We start from the raw sequence: 13,754 nt of genomic DNA on the forward strand, positions 1-13,754 counted from the left end.
ATGTCGAACAAGCTAATCAAGCCGTGCGAAGTAAGAGCGCAATTAGCCGCGCCAGAACAGGCCCAACACCGCCGCTAAAGCGAACGACAAAACCGACGGAAGGGTCCCGGAGACGCGGCCGCCGGCGCGAGCACGGGGAACGCTGGGTAATAGTGCCCTATCGCCGCGACATCTATACTGTGCTACGTGAGTGAAAAGCACCCTCCGCCTCCACAGCCGCGTTGAGAGTTTCTTGTCCCGCACGCCACGAAAGAACCGTTGGCTGGTAGAGGTAGAAAGCTTTGCTTTAAAAACAGATTCAAACCTCCAGAAGGTCACGCGACAAGCCAGTATCAAATTCCTTCAGGAAAAACTTCAAAAACATAAAGACACATTGTACGCCGCTGCCACAATGTGAGAAAGTGGGAATTCGACAATTGTAGAAGAATATTGTAGCATTGGTTGTGGCTGACTGGGTGTCCTACTCGGTGATCCGAATAGCGAAACTACAGAATGCAAGCTTAAGCATCATTTCACACCCTGAAAAGATGAGTGCATTGTTGGCTGCAGGCAGATTACCGAAACGCTTTCAAAACTTTCTCCCACCCATAATGATGTAGCTTGACATCACATTGGCACTCTGACACGAGGTCCTGAAACGGAGCGACGCAGCAGACAAAGAAGCATGCTAACTCGCATACTGTGCTCCCTGCTACCACAACTACTGCACTCACCTCGCCAAAAATTATAAAGACGGTAGCTTACACCTATGAAAACACTCTTTCCCGCGCTACACTTGTGTATCAACGCCGAGAAATCGCAAACACTGTGCCGTATGTAAACATATATATCCACAAATCTAGATGGCCCAGGATGTTTGGTAGAAAATGTCCGGCATCAAGTTGAAGCTGCGATAAATTGACGCATTTCGACGTAACCTGGTCGTGTGCAAGAATATGTTCACTTGGAAGAATTGAAACATTATCTATTTAACTTCTGCCGAGACATAGGATCCAGCCAATGCAAGCTTCTTACCTCAAGATCAGTGTGAGCTGATGAGGGGGCCCGGGAAGAAGCTGCTGCATTAGGGACTAGCAACTGTGGGTTGCACCACCTCGACTCTACCTTCTACGCACGCTTCCAAAACTCCGACTATCTACTACTCAATAAAGGTCTTCCCTATCTATCTCTCTCTTCTGGCAAAGAACAAGAAAGTTCAGTTCCGCTACGAGGATAGAGAATGAACAAGACAGTTGCATCCTGACTCAAGCTGAAAAAAACGGCCCAATCGCAACATTTCCAGCCCACATTTTAAGCTACACAACCATAGATTGTCCCGGCCTTTTGTGTGCCGCGCTGATTAAAAACTGCTGGGGCTAGTCTTGTTGTCAGCAGTGCGCTTCAGTAATTGGAATGCGTAAATGGTAAATCCCGCAAAACTTCGTCCAGGTCCAGGATTCCAACCCGGGACCACCGCTTAACCGGAGTAGTCGCCATACCAACTGAGCTAATCAGGAGGCTAGTCGTTGGTAGCCTCCTCACAATCGACAAAATTTAGGGGGAATCCCCAAGATGGAGTACGTTTCTGCGAAGGAAGGTTTGACATCCACCTAAATGCAGCCATACGGCTATAATGTAGCCGTATAGCTGCATTTAGGGGATGTCAAACTTTCTTGCTCCTTTGACTTTAAAATAACACTACCTCTTCGTGCTCCTCAGAGGGGCCATGCAGACAATATAGAAGGTGCTTTTATTTGAATGATTTTGCGTTTTAAAGGCCCTAAGCGCTTGTTACTTTACTTTATTTTCTGAGCGATACTTTATTTACTGAGAAATAAATATTTTAGGTCAAAATTTCAATTTTCCCGCTAAATCGTGTGTTTTTCTGACGTTGACAGTGACGTGCCCAGAGCAGGACGTTAAAACTAATATACCCCGCTGACCAGGCCACTACCATCTCACAGGTGCCCGTTTGGTTATCTTGTTTATAGCACACTTTCACAGATGGCGCTGCAATAGTGATTAAATTCCGGTGTTCGCATTTTGCTTCTGGCCGGACTTCTACACCTGCCGGATTTGTACTACGGTTACTACTAATCGTTAAATCGTTTCTTAAAACTTCAGCTTTGACTCGACAAGCATGGTCACGTAAGCGGCCGTGCCGCTTGGGTGAATTGGTCAGTCTGGCTTCAAACAAGTCCAGTGCGTCCGACGGCTGTGGTAGCGGTGTCAGCCGGCAAAGTACCGCACTAACAGCTTCGGTGTTTACGTCTTCCTTCTTGACTTGAATTGTTCACCCCACAAACCTTACTTCTATAAAAGGAATGTGTCCTACACATCAGCGCCAATAGGTTGTTCGACAATATGATAAGCCCTGCCTAACTTGCGTTGGCTTTTGCCGGCTTAAGCCAATCGCACAGCAGGGATTATGACACCAGAGGTTCTCTTGCGGTAAATGAGCTAGTGGGTCGCATGGCCATTCCCTTTTTTCCTAAATATGTAGCTTATTTGAGCGAAGTTTAGGTTAAAACTGGTTCTAACAAGGCGGTTTTTTGAATGAACCAAACTTGTGTTTTCATCTTTAATATGAAACGTAGATGTCATCTGCTACTTTTTTGAAGCCCTCACGTGACCGGTTTCAATCGTTATACCATATGGGTAATATATGCTCATACCGCCATCAATCTATGGCGTCATCATCCCAAAATTTCTTGGAATCACTTCTTGTTAAAGAAGCAGAAGGATAAAATCTTCATCGGGAAGCATATATGACGCTTTTACACCGCTAACTTTCAGACGAATAAATTTAACACCGGGTTCAATTACAGAAATTTGATCTGGGTTGGGGCAGTGGACTGGGTTTTACAAATGAGGCCTGAGCAAGTGGTTTATTTAAATTTCCCTGTTCTTGAGAACATTTTGCGACACGTGTATAACGTCCACGTACATATTTTTATTTGCAGATCAGTGCAAGAAGAAATGGATATGCGAAATGAAGATAGCGTACTATCCTAGCGCCTCAAATGGACTAAGAACTCAATCGGCCTTAGAACTCGCAGGGACTGAGATGGACACGAACTTAAATGTACTCAGACGAGCCCAGATGGGCTCAGAACTAAGGCGACCTCAGATGGACTCAGAAATCATAAGGAGTCAGAATTCGAATTTCCCGCGGGTTCACAAATAATTAGGGTGCAAACTCTTGTCTTCAAATCCTTGCATTTAATTGACGTGATCTCGGAACTCCAATAAGGTTGCAAATCATTTTCCTGGCATATTTAATACGGCTATACTTGGTAGGCCATGTTGACAAGCGCCGCTTAAAAGGAAATGTAAGCATGGGCCCTATTCTCGACTCAATGATTTCACTTTGAACTGTGAAATTGCCGGAAGCCTTGTGTGATTGGCTTTTTGTTTTGGGCACGTGCTTGAGGTTGACAGAGCGGCTGTGTGTGGTTTCGTCATTTTGATGCTTCATGACGTTTACTAGAACCCAGTTTTACAGTGGGCCTTACTTCGCTCTACTCAAAGCGTATAATTTTTTCGTCGGCAATAAAACACTAGACGAAATACAGCAGACATGAAAACATTCGGCTTGTAGGTCCCGCCCTCTCGCTGATTGGCTGAGAAGACGCGACGTAATATAAACAGGTGACGGGAATATTTTCGTGGCACATTTTCAACTTCAGCCTGCGTGAAAGTGACGTGATGTAATGTAACAGCTTTCCAATGGCGGCTGCCGTCGCCATAAAATAGGACAAAAGAATTTCACCGACCTTCGGAGCTGTGACATACCATAAATATGCAGCAAGCGCAGTTTCGCATGACGCGCGGTTTAAAACTATGTTCTGGTGAACGAAATAAAATAAAAGTATCTGCTTACAAGTCAGAGATACCAAGGCATAAAAGGATGCTCGTATCTTGTGTTTATGTTTGGCAACAAAATGACACATTGTTTGTGTGACCTAACAGTAACATAAAAGGGCAGTACAATCCTCTCCATTACAAAGAATCCCAAACGCATGGCATTTGTCCGCACTTTTCCTAGTAAGCTGGCAGGTCACATAACGAATTCAGGAGAAAATTAACGAACAAATCTTTCTGTTGGCTTCATTACGACGGAGATTGTGTGCGAGCTTGACAAATGAGTGAATCGGGAGCATCAGTACGCGCTGCCATTATCAGACGTAGTGTTCCGCTGTCCTTACTGCGTCATGCAACCTATAGTCACGGCTATCTTTTAGGAGCGAAGCACCTTAGGGGCTCGGGCTGTCAGCTTCTCCTGTTGTCACTGTACTAAGACACCTGGACGTTTGTTTTCCAGCGCATCGGTATGGAACGTAACACGTACTAAACGAACACACCGGGACATTCGTTTTCCAATGCCTCGCGCTAGAGCGTTTCCTCTCACTGGGCAAATACGCGTACTCAAAGAACACACCGGGATGCTCGTTTTCCAATGCCTCGCGCTAGAACGTCTCCGGCTTTAAAAACCCGAGACTTTTACTGTAAAGGTATATATCTCTACCCCTAACAGTTTCATCTCCGTGAGCAAAAATGCCAAGGCGACACGGCCTAAGACGCCGAGCGCTCAATATCAAAACCGCATTACGGATGAGAAGGCGCCCGCGAATATTGAAACACCCCACGTGTTCCTGATAAAGATTGCTTGCAGATTATCTCTAAAGATTACGCAGGATCTAGTGGTAGTAGCTGAGCGCAAGCGACAAGCCCACCGAGACTACGAGAAACAGTTGATACTGTCCGTCTCGAAATTCGGTCTCGAATTCAATCTAGAATTCCATCTAGAAAACGCCAGGTTTTGTTCTGTAAAGCATACATCTTGGAATGATGTGGTGTGTGACACGAAGACAACTTACGGCTGGTCTATCTCTCATTAAGTCGCTTAAATTCGGTTTACACAGAATTGGCCACGTTTTTGGAACTCAACGTGGACACAACTGTGAAGTAATGCCTTCAACGATGTGCATTGAAACGCTCTCGAGCACTGAAGCCATTTAATTCTGTTTACGCGGCATGAAGGCAGCAGCCTGGCGGTTATCAAACACTTGGGTAGTGCTTAAGTGCGTTTGAGTCTCTTTCTTCGCTTTTGTTTCTTCATTTTAAGACGCGAACCACTCCCACAGACAGACCGGCCGCAATTCCCGTGGCAGCTTCCCGTGAGTCAGTGCGCTCACTCGCGTGCAGCACGCTCACCTCTGATGCAGCACGCTTGTTTCCCCTCTTGTGGGAAGTTAACGCAGTACAGTCGAACACGGATATATCGAACACGGGTATATCGAATTGTTGTCTATATCGAACTCATGAATTATCCCCTTGAAAATTCTGTGTAAAAGTATAGGAATTCGTACGTTTATATCGAACGGTATTTTTCCCGACATTGGGTATATCGAACACCGCACGAGCTGGAAGGTGCTCTTCGGTGGTCGCTGCACCCCCGATTTCCGCGGTCGCTTAGTGCCTTCGCCGAAACCCAACAGGGACAGAAGCCGGGGCGTCGGCGCGTCACGCTTGCCTTCTCATGGATAACTGCTCGGCCAACCAAACCACCTGCGAGCTCGACAACATCGAGCTCAAGTTTCTGCCTCCGAACACAACAGCCAGGCTGCAGCCGCTCGAGCGTCATTCAAGGTTGGGTACAGGAGGCGACTCCTCCATAGGCTTTTGATGAACCTCCGCGTGGGCACCGAGCTTAAAGTTGACAAGCTGGGGGCCATTCACATGATGACGTGTGCCTGGAACAGCGCAAAGCAGAGCGTGGCCAACTGCTTCCGGAAGGCAGACTTCGTGACGGCCGAACTTTCGGAAGCTTGCGAAGACGGCGACGAGGACGAACAGGGCGTGGTCGACACGTTTCGCGAGCTGTCGTCCCTTTTCCCGGCTCCTGTTCCAGCCGGACTGTCTGCCGGCGACTTCGTGAACGCTGACAGCAATGTTTAGGCTGTTGCGAACGTCAGTGACGAGGATATCGTAGCTGCGGTTGCAGGAACCCATGCTGATAGCTCGAGGGGCGAAGATCGTCCGGACGAGGATGCGGCTACACGATCGTACTCCGCCGGTGAACTGGCGGCTGCGTTCAGCTTGATTCTACGTAGTTGCGGTGACATGGGAGGAACTGGGCTGTCACACCTGGATAGCCTCGAGAATACCGAGACCAGCGACTTTAATTCCATGTACAGGACGAAGAAGCAGGCCAAAATCAGCGATTTCATTTCACGTAAATAAAGCATCCTGTTGCATTGTTAGTGCAGAATTAGTGTTCATTCTTGAATGCGCCGATCGGTAAGTGGTCGTCCGCCACAGGTGAGCTCTCAGAGCCCATATTTTTTATATCGAATTTTTCATATATCGAACTATTTCGCGATCTCTTTGGAGTTCGATATATATCCGTGTTCGACTGTAGTACCGCACTTCTTGTCTGCCCAGGAGACCCCGGTTCGAAACCGACGCGAACCCAAATGTGTTTTGATTGACTTAGTTTCGCTTTGATGGCGTCCATTTTGGACCATTCGTGTTGACCACGATGATCACTTTTCCTATCTGATGAGACATGTTGGGCTTCCGCCTTAAAATAGAGGTGCTTTTCTCTGTTTTGATCAGTGCGGCAAAGGAGAAGAGAGACCATGCCCGCGTAGTGGCGTACGAAATGACGGTAAACTCCAGTGAGTGCGACAAATCGGGATGCAATCGCCCCAAATGGCATGTAGGTATAATTGCACACCTAGAAGGTAAGAACAGCCCTTATTTACTCGCCAACCTCTTCGCCTGACGAAGGTAAATGTCCTGCAGAACTGTTGTGTTGCAGTCATCGCGAGGAATGCTTTGAGCTCCTGTTTATGTGCTTGAACTTTCCTGCACATCTTCCCTGCCATGGATGCCTGTACCCACTTGACCGGCCCCCTAGACAGTACACTCGTGTTGGTGCACTGCCGAACTTCCTTTTGAACTTTGGGGCTGCGCCCTTGCTCTTCGGCCTCAAATGTACCTTCGTGCTTAATAACGTGCACTCGTACGAAACATGCTGCTAGTTCTAGTGCTGTTAGTTATTTTTCTGTCTTCTTTTATTTCTTCCCTTTCTTCCTCTTTCTACTGCCCTGTGATCTATCGGGCCTCTTCTGACGTCCTCACCCTTCCCCTGCCGAGTAGGATGTCGGCGTCGAAATTCCGGCAAACAGGCAATAAAGAGCCTTCTCTCTCTCTAGTGGTGTGTAACTGATCCGTGCATGTATACTTCGTGTTCAAGCACACCCTCAGTTTGAATGTTTGGATGAATCGAGTGCTAGATGATGGACAAGGGAGAAAAGCTGCTGTATTTAAAACGAGGCATACTGTGTGCGCGCTGTGTCCCCAATGGGTGCGTTTCGAAGCCCGTGCGTAGAAAACACCAGGTGGAAAGTGCGCGCATTTTGTTGTTTGATAAGCACACCCACGTGTAAACCAGGCGATGACGTCAGTTTTCAGGGTTGCTGTAAATATCCCCGCCGCCAACATCTCTGAAAGTCACGCCGCACAAGAACGGATGTGCTTGTGTATATTATCGCATGAATTTAAAAACTCTATTACGAGCCTTTATTGAGAGGAATACTTGCAAAATTGAAATGCGAAAAGCTAAACTTACGTTTCTATGGAGCATAAATAGCTCCAATGCTCACTCATTCACTGTCAACAGCAGGAACACCATGGACTTTGAAAGTTGTTCGAAAATCAGCGCGCAAAACAGGGGACGTCAACATATCGTCCGTTGTTTTTAGTAACGGGGTCTCTACATCATGGGTTTGACCCGATAGTCTGTGTCAGAGTGAGAACTTCAAATATTGCTGCAGAGCAGAGAAAAAACGTATTTACAAGTTATGTACAGATAATAGTCTATTTACAAATAGTTTACAAGGCAGATCAAGGCAGGCAGCTAGGCCATCTCCCTCGTATCAGCGAAAAGTGCTAGCCGAAATATTTAATTACCTCCATGACAGCGGTGCCGCCGATACGACATAGGACTAAAGTATATTCGCACTATGCAACCATTTATCGACTTTTCACGTGTCGCACTCACAATCGCAAACACACGCGCTACCTCCTTTTTTCACACCTTTTTCTTCTTTTATTTTCTCTCTTCCTGTCTTTTTTTGCCTTACTTCCTATTGTCACTTCATTCCCTCCTCCCAATTCCCGCAGAGTAGCATGTAGACGACAACGTCTCTGCTTTCCTGTAATAAATATCTTTCTCTGTGTCTCTACGTTGTTCTGCTTGAGCACTCGCTTGTCCGCCAGAGCATCTTCTTCTTCTTCGACGGCTGGCAAGGCTGCCCACACAACCATGGTTCGTACCCATTCTGTAGGGCATGGCACCCTTCGCATCGGAGACACTAAGCTGTAATCTCAGTTTTCTAGTAACCGCCATGCGGTAATTTGGCACGAACGTGGCATAAAGAAATCTCGGGTATGCGGAGCTTCCCGCCACTGACCTTAAGTCTGCCCGAGAGCCAGTCCTTGAAGCTGCGCTGAGTACACAATGGCGTTCTTGAAAAATAAAAGAGTTCACGAATAGTGTACAAGAGAACCATAAGAAGACGAGCTCTTCGTGGCTTTCCTAAATGGCTCCCCCTCCCCATCCCTTGATTGGATCCCAAGTAACTGCACTGGTGTTGAAAGGGTTAGGAGACCTTGTTGTTTTTGTACAGAACTCGTAGCGATTGTTCTAACGGTAGGCCTAAAACAATTCGGTGAGAGCCTGTCATTCTGTTCTTTACCCTCCTAATGTTTTCTTTTCATATAGATGCAAATTTCCTGCCCAGTGCCGCCGTGATTATCGTTTCCAATTTCGATATGCAAAAGTTCGTACTGTATGGGGACCTGTGTTTCAAATTTGCATACTGCGGTTCTACAAAAACCACATAGCTTCATAACTGGTTTCGCAAACGCTGAAGCACTCAAACTAATTGAAGTGTCCCCGGAACAGGAAGACTTTATTTCTGATTCGCCGTGTCGCGCGGAACCTTTCCCAACAAAGTAGGCAGGAGAATGCACTTAGTCCGCTTTGGCGGACGATAGCTGGGAGGTTGCCGAGAAACTGGAGTGCCATATTTTATTGGCAGGCTGTGACAACAGCTCCCAAGAGCCCTAAGAGCCCTTGTTCAATACCGGAAGGGCCATTGGATGAAATTGCGCAAATTCAGTCACGCCAAAGATAGTGGATTCAAGGTATATTTTAACAACAGCGTCTCTAGAAAGCAATAAGGTCATGCATGAGAAATAGAGGAGCTCCGAGATTCTGCGTGACGGTTGCGGGAGGGTTCATCATATTGAAAACAGAAGAAATTGCGTTCCTCGAACTGCGTGGAAGTGAATGAGCTGTGGCAATATTTCGGGACATTTGACGAGTGCTCGTGACGGCTGCAAGAACATATTCCCAGGTACTTAGTTTAGGCGATTTCTCTCATGAAATTGCTTAATCGTTTATGCTGGAAGTTGTAGAAGCTACTTGTGATAACATAAGCAATCCACTATAACCGCTGCGGTTGGGTCTTATGGCGACACCGCCCCGTTCCGCTATTTTTCAGAAATAAATGCCTCGTCCCTATATACGTTATGATCTGTATATTTGAAACAACTATTCGGAGACAGCATAGCCATTATGACGTTCTCGCTGTGAATCCAGGCGAAGCTTGTGAATTTATGGTGAAAAAAAATTAATGATCCCCTTGCATCCGGAAACAGGGGTGCACGCCTCCGTGCACACTGACTCCGTGCGAACGAAGGCGACCAACGTCAAAATGCAATAACCGCCGAAGGAAAGTGAAACACTGCCGTCAACATCAAAACGCCATGACCGAAATGAAAACGTGAAATTATACACCGACCAAAACAAAACCCTTGGGTTTCGCTAAGCTTTACCTGAACGTGAAGGTTTACTATACGTTATTGTAGACCATTCTTCTGTGGTTATCGGGAATGTTTACAATCTTCAATAGCGGCCCGCTCTTCCGCGGAGCGAACCACGCGTGTCCTACCCACGCCGCGCTAGAAGGTGAACTGCCCGACGAGGGCGGCGACGGCACCTGCAATGTGGCGTGATGCGAGCGACGACGCTGATTCGTTCACATTGTGTCGTGATGCACGCGACACTTGTGCGCTCTCGCCCGCTGAGCTCCAACAATCTCCCCATAAGCTCCATTAGTGGCGCTAACTAAACACTTCATGGGTATGTGTGGGTATGGGTATGTGTGATCCAGTTTAAGGACATCATCAGCATCATCGTCATCTTCGTTAGAGCACGAGGAGAACGATAACCTTTGTTGTGCAGCTGGCAACGTGCGATAATTTTGTATTGCGCAAGTACGCTTTTCGACATAAGCTAAATAAAATTTAGTAGTCCCGTCTCCACAACGAGGTTTAAGAGAGCCCGGCTGGTATTGCGGGACATGCGTCGAGCGGCGAAGGTCAGGCGGCCCTCATTCGGCGCGCTCGAACTCGCTGAAGAGCCGAACACGTCCCCAACAGATGTTCCAAAGTCGCCTCGGTGACAAAGGCTATAAAATTAGGACGTTTTTTTTTGGGATAACTTGCGGCGTCCAAGAGGTCCTAATCTGAGGGGCCATAGTTTCATCCACGCAGATTCTATGAAGTGCCACCTCCTCGCGGAGGGCTAAACCACCCCAATATTACTTTTTTCTAATTTGATGTACCGGCTCCGAGTCGCAGCGGCGCTGGGCCGGCCAAACGCTGGTCATCCTCCTATTGTTTTGCCCTCTCTGACTCTCCCCGGCGAGACTAGAAGCTCCGCATATGCAACAACGGTCTCTGCTGCTGTCGGAGCAACAGCGGAAGGCAAAGCGGGGAGGCTCTCGCGCGCGTCGTAGCAAAGTACGAGAAATCTCCTGTCAACGTTTTGAGGATTACAAGAAACTGTCTCACCTTGCACTAGTGGTGAAATGCTGGAAAACAGCAGAGCTGGCGGCCCGTCTCCCTTCGTCGGAAACGCGGATGTTGCACCTCACAATTATTTCCGAGCTTGCCGCTGAACGTTCTCTACGACTGGCAGCCCCGGATCGTTTTGCCCGCAGCCGTTCACATATTTCACAAAGTGAGCCGCGTTAGCAGCCGCTAGAACCCGCGGCAACCGCCTGCGTGAACTCGGCGTCTGTAGCGCCGACTCAATGCCCCTCCCCCCCCCCCCCCCCTTCCTTCAGGCACGGTGAACTGGCGAGGAGAACAGCAAGCCGGAGATCGCGCCAGGAACGCAATCGCATATAATGTGAGGGGCCCAGGTTAGATACCGACCACCGGAAGCGTTCGTCCATTTTGGTTTCATGCGGCGGCAGTATTTATGGTTTTCTGTTGGGCTTACAGGGCTACTGAAGCGCTTTTAAAACCGGGCAAAACTCTACTTTTTACAATTATTACATTGGTAAGTTTATGCCCATAAACATTTTCTCGGCATTTTTAGCTTGGCGTCAGCGATATTCGTCGATAAAGTCGACCCTACACCCCGCCTACTGCTCCCTGCCGCATCGCTAGAAGAGCGAGAAACTGAGAGGCAGCGACCGCAAGTACCGTCGTATTCGGAAGACGGCCAGCAGCGTGCACCGCCGCTTCACTGTGTCCCAGTTTTCTAGGTGAAGTACCGAATTAAGAAATCGTGTTATCTGCACTTTATTAATCTTTATTGTCTAGAGTTGCTTCCGCGTCGATTTTTAACCGTAATGGTACTGTGTGCTTCCCTAAAGCGACTCCTAGATACCAGAGATTTCCTACCCGAGCGCCCGTGGCCTTCGCGAAAGCGCCGGAACTTCCGAATATGACGTCATCTGCCGCCGGCCAATCGAGAAAGGCAGCCAGGGCTCTGACCACGCCGCTGGGAAGGGGTCGTTTAGTTTGACGAAAAAAGATGGTTTGGGTATATTTACACATAAAATAAACATGTTTTTCTTTTAATTCAGCGTCAAGAAAACCATAATGTAAAGCCCCCAACAAATTGTTTTTGAAAAGCTCTTCACCAGCCCTTGAATTCGGGGGGTTAGGTTATCGCTTTTTTTGTTTTTCCATTACCTTTTTCCAACCTACCAAGCAGATGTGTGCATTTGCTTCTTCGTCGCGTAATGAGGCGGCCTGGGAAGGCAAGATGGAATGATTTTGTTTGCATGCTATAAGGGCGTTTAAATTCGTTGTTTGGTTTATTTATTTTTTTCCACTTCAAAATTAAGCCATCTGGCTCTAATACTTGTTGAAATTCCTATCCAGCCTTTTTTTCTTGTAGGTTTTGCGCACTGCATGCCAACAGAACCTCTTTTTCTTTCCAAATGGCTGCACATGTTGTTCAACGCCGCTGCCTTCCCCATACCTCTAGTGCTTTTGGGGCGCCCCAGTGGTTAGGCTGCCGGATTGACGTCGTGTAGGTCCCGGGTGCGATTCCCGGGGCCTCCCCAATCACATTTGTTTTCTTGAATCGTGCACTGCCAACACGTGCTAGTGGCCTGCTCGCCTTCCCACCCCCTTCCCTCACACTTTGAGGCCTTTTGGTGCGACGGACGGATAACGCTCGGCCTGAACAGCTCCGGTGTTAATCAAGCGGTTCTCCACATACCGGCACGAATCACGGAAAGAAGACTTTTAGCTTCGTGTTGGCAAAAGGTAAGATACCCGTTCGTATATCGTAAAGTCAAGCTGTAGAACAGGACTGGTGTCGTGTAACAAGCTGTACTTGTTGATGCTTCAAAATTTGTACATCAGGGTATCTCGCCACACGTGATGTTCGCGCCTAGTAGCATTTTCGGCACATTACTAAACTGTTGTAGTGTGATTTAGGCTGACGTGTTTACTGTCCAAGCGACGTACGCCGGCATGGCTGCGCGCCGGCCTAGGCTGGCCTAAAACATAGAGTTTCTCACTAGCTGGGAAGCTCTATGGCCTCCATAGCCCTCCACACTGCTCTCTTCCGCCGCTCAGGTTAACGTCTATCTCCGAGCTATGGAAGCGGATGTGCTGCCAGCGTTTCCGCCCCCGCCTGTTGTATCGCGGCCCGTTGTACGCACGCAATGGAAGGAGCTGCGTTGTTGCTTTGCTTCCCACGCTATGCCTAGCACAGTGCTTTCGTCCGCCGCATAGTGAAACCGACCGAGGGGCTTCATCCTTTCCCTCGTTTTCTTCGAGCTACTGAAGCGGAAGTGCCGTCATTATATGTACGGCGCTCAGCCATCAGCACTTGCTACCGCAACCCCGTCATCGCGGCGCGCCGATACACGCATTGCTATTTTGCAGTGTAGGAATTAGTCCGCGGGGAGAGCCAAGTTGCCTTCAGAAAGCGCGTGCACGCGCGCACGTATTTACCGTCTGTGACTGTTCTCGCCGAACGCGGAACTTCGAAAGCGGAGGAGAACAGGTCTTGATAATCCGGCGAAAGCAGAACAATGGATGACGCCACTTTAGAAGCGGCCGTGACGTGATGGAGGGGCTGGCCTACCGGACGGCGTGCTGGGCAGGGCAGGGAGAAACGAGGGGACGACGGCCACATGTCTTCTGCCACCCGCGGGCTGCGTCTATTCGCGTTGTAACCATGACAGTTACAACGCGTCCTGGCTCAACATGGCAACGCCGTTGCCATGGCAATTACAATTAGTTAATGTCGGCCCCGCACCAGTAGGGAACGATTTGGTGCGCGTTTCAGAATTAGCGGGACGCCAGGTCTGTCTGCCGCTCCACGCGCCAGAGAGACTTCTCGTGTATGAAAAGCGTGCACCTTTTTTGACAACTGAAGCAGA

The sequence above is a fragment of the Haemaphysalis longicornis genome, unplaced genomic scaffold (assembly GCF_048455015.1).
Source record: "Haemaphysalis longicornis isolate Haplotype H1 unplaced genomic scaffold, Haemaphysalis longicornis Haplotype H1 scaffold_13, whole genome shotgun sequence".
Classification (NCBI taxonomy): Eukaryota; Metazoa; Arthropoda; class Arachnida; order Ixodida; family Ixodidae; genus Haemaphysalis; species Haemaphysalis longicornis.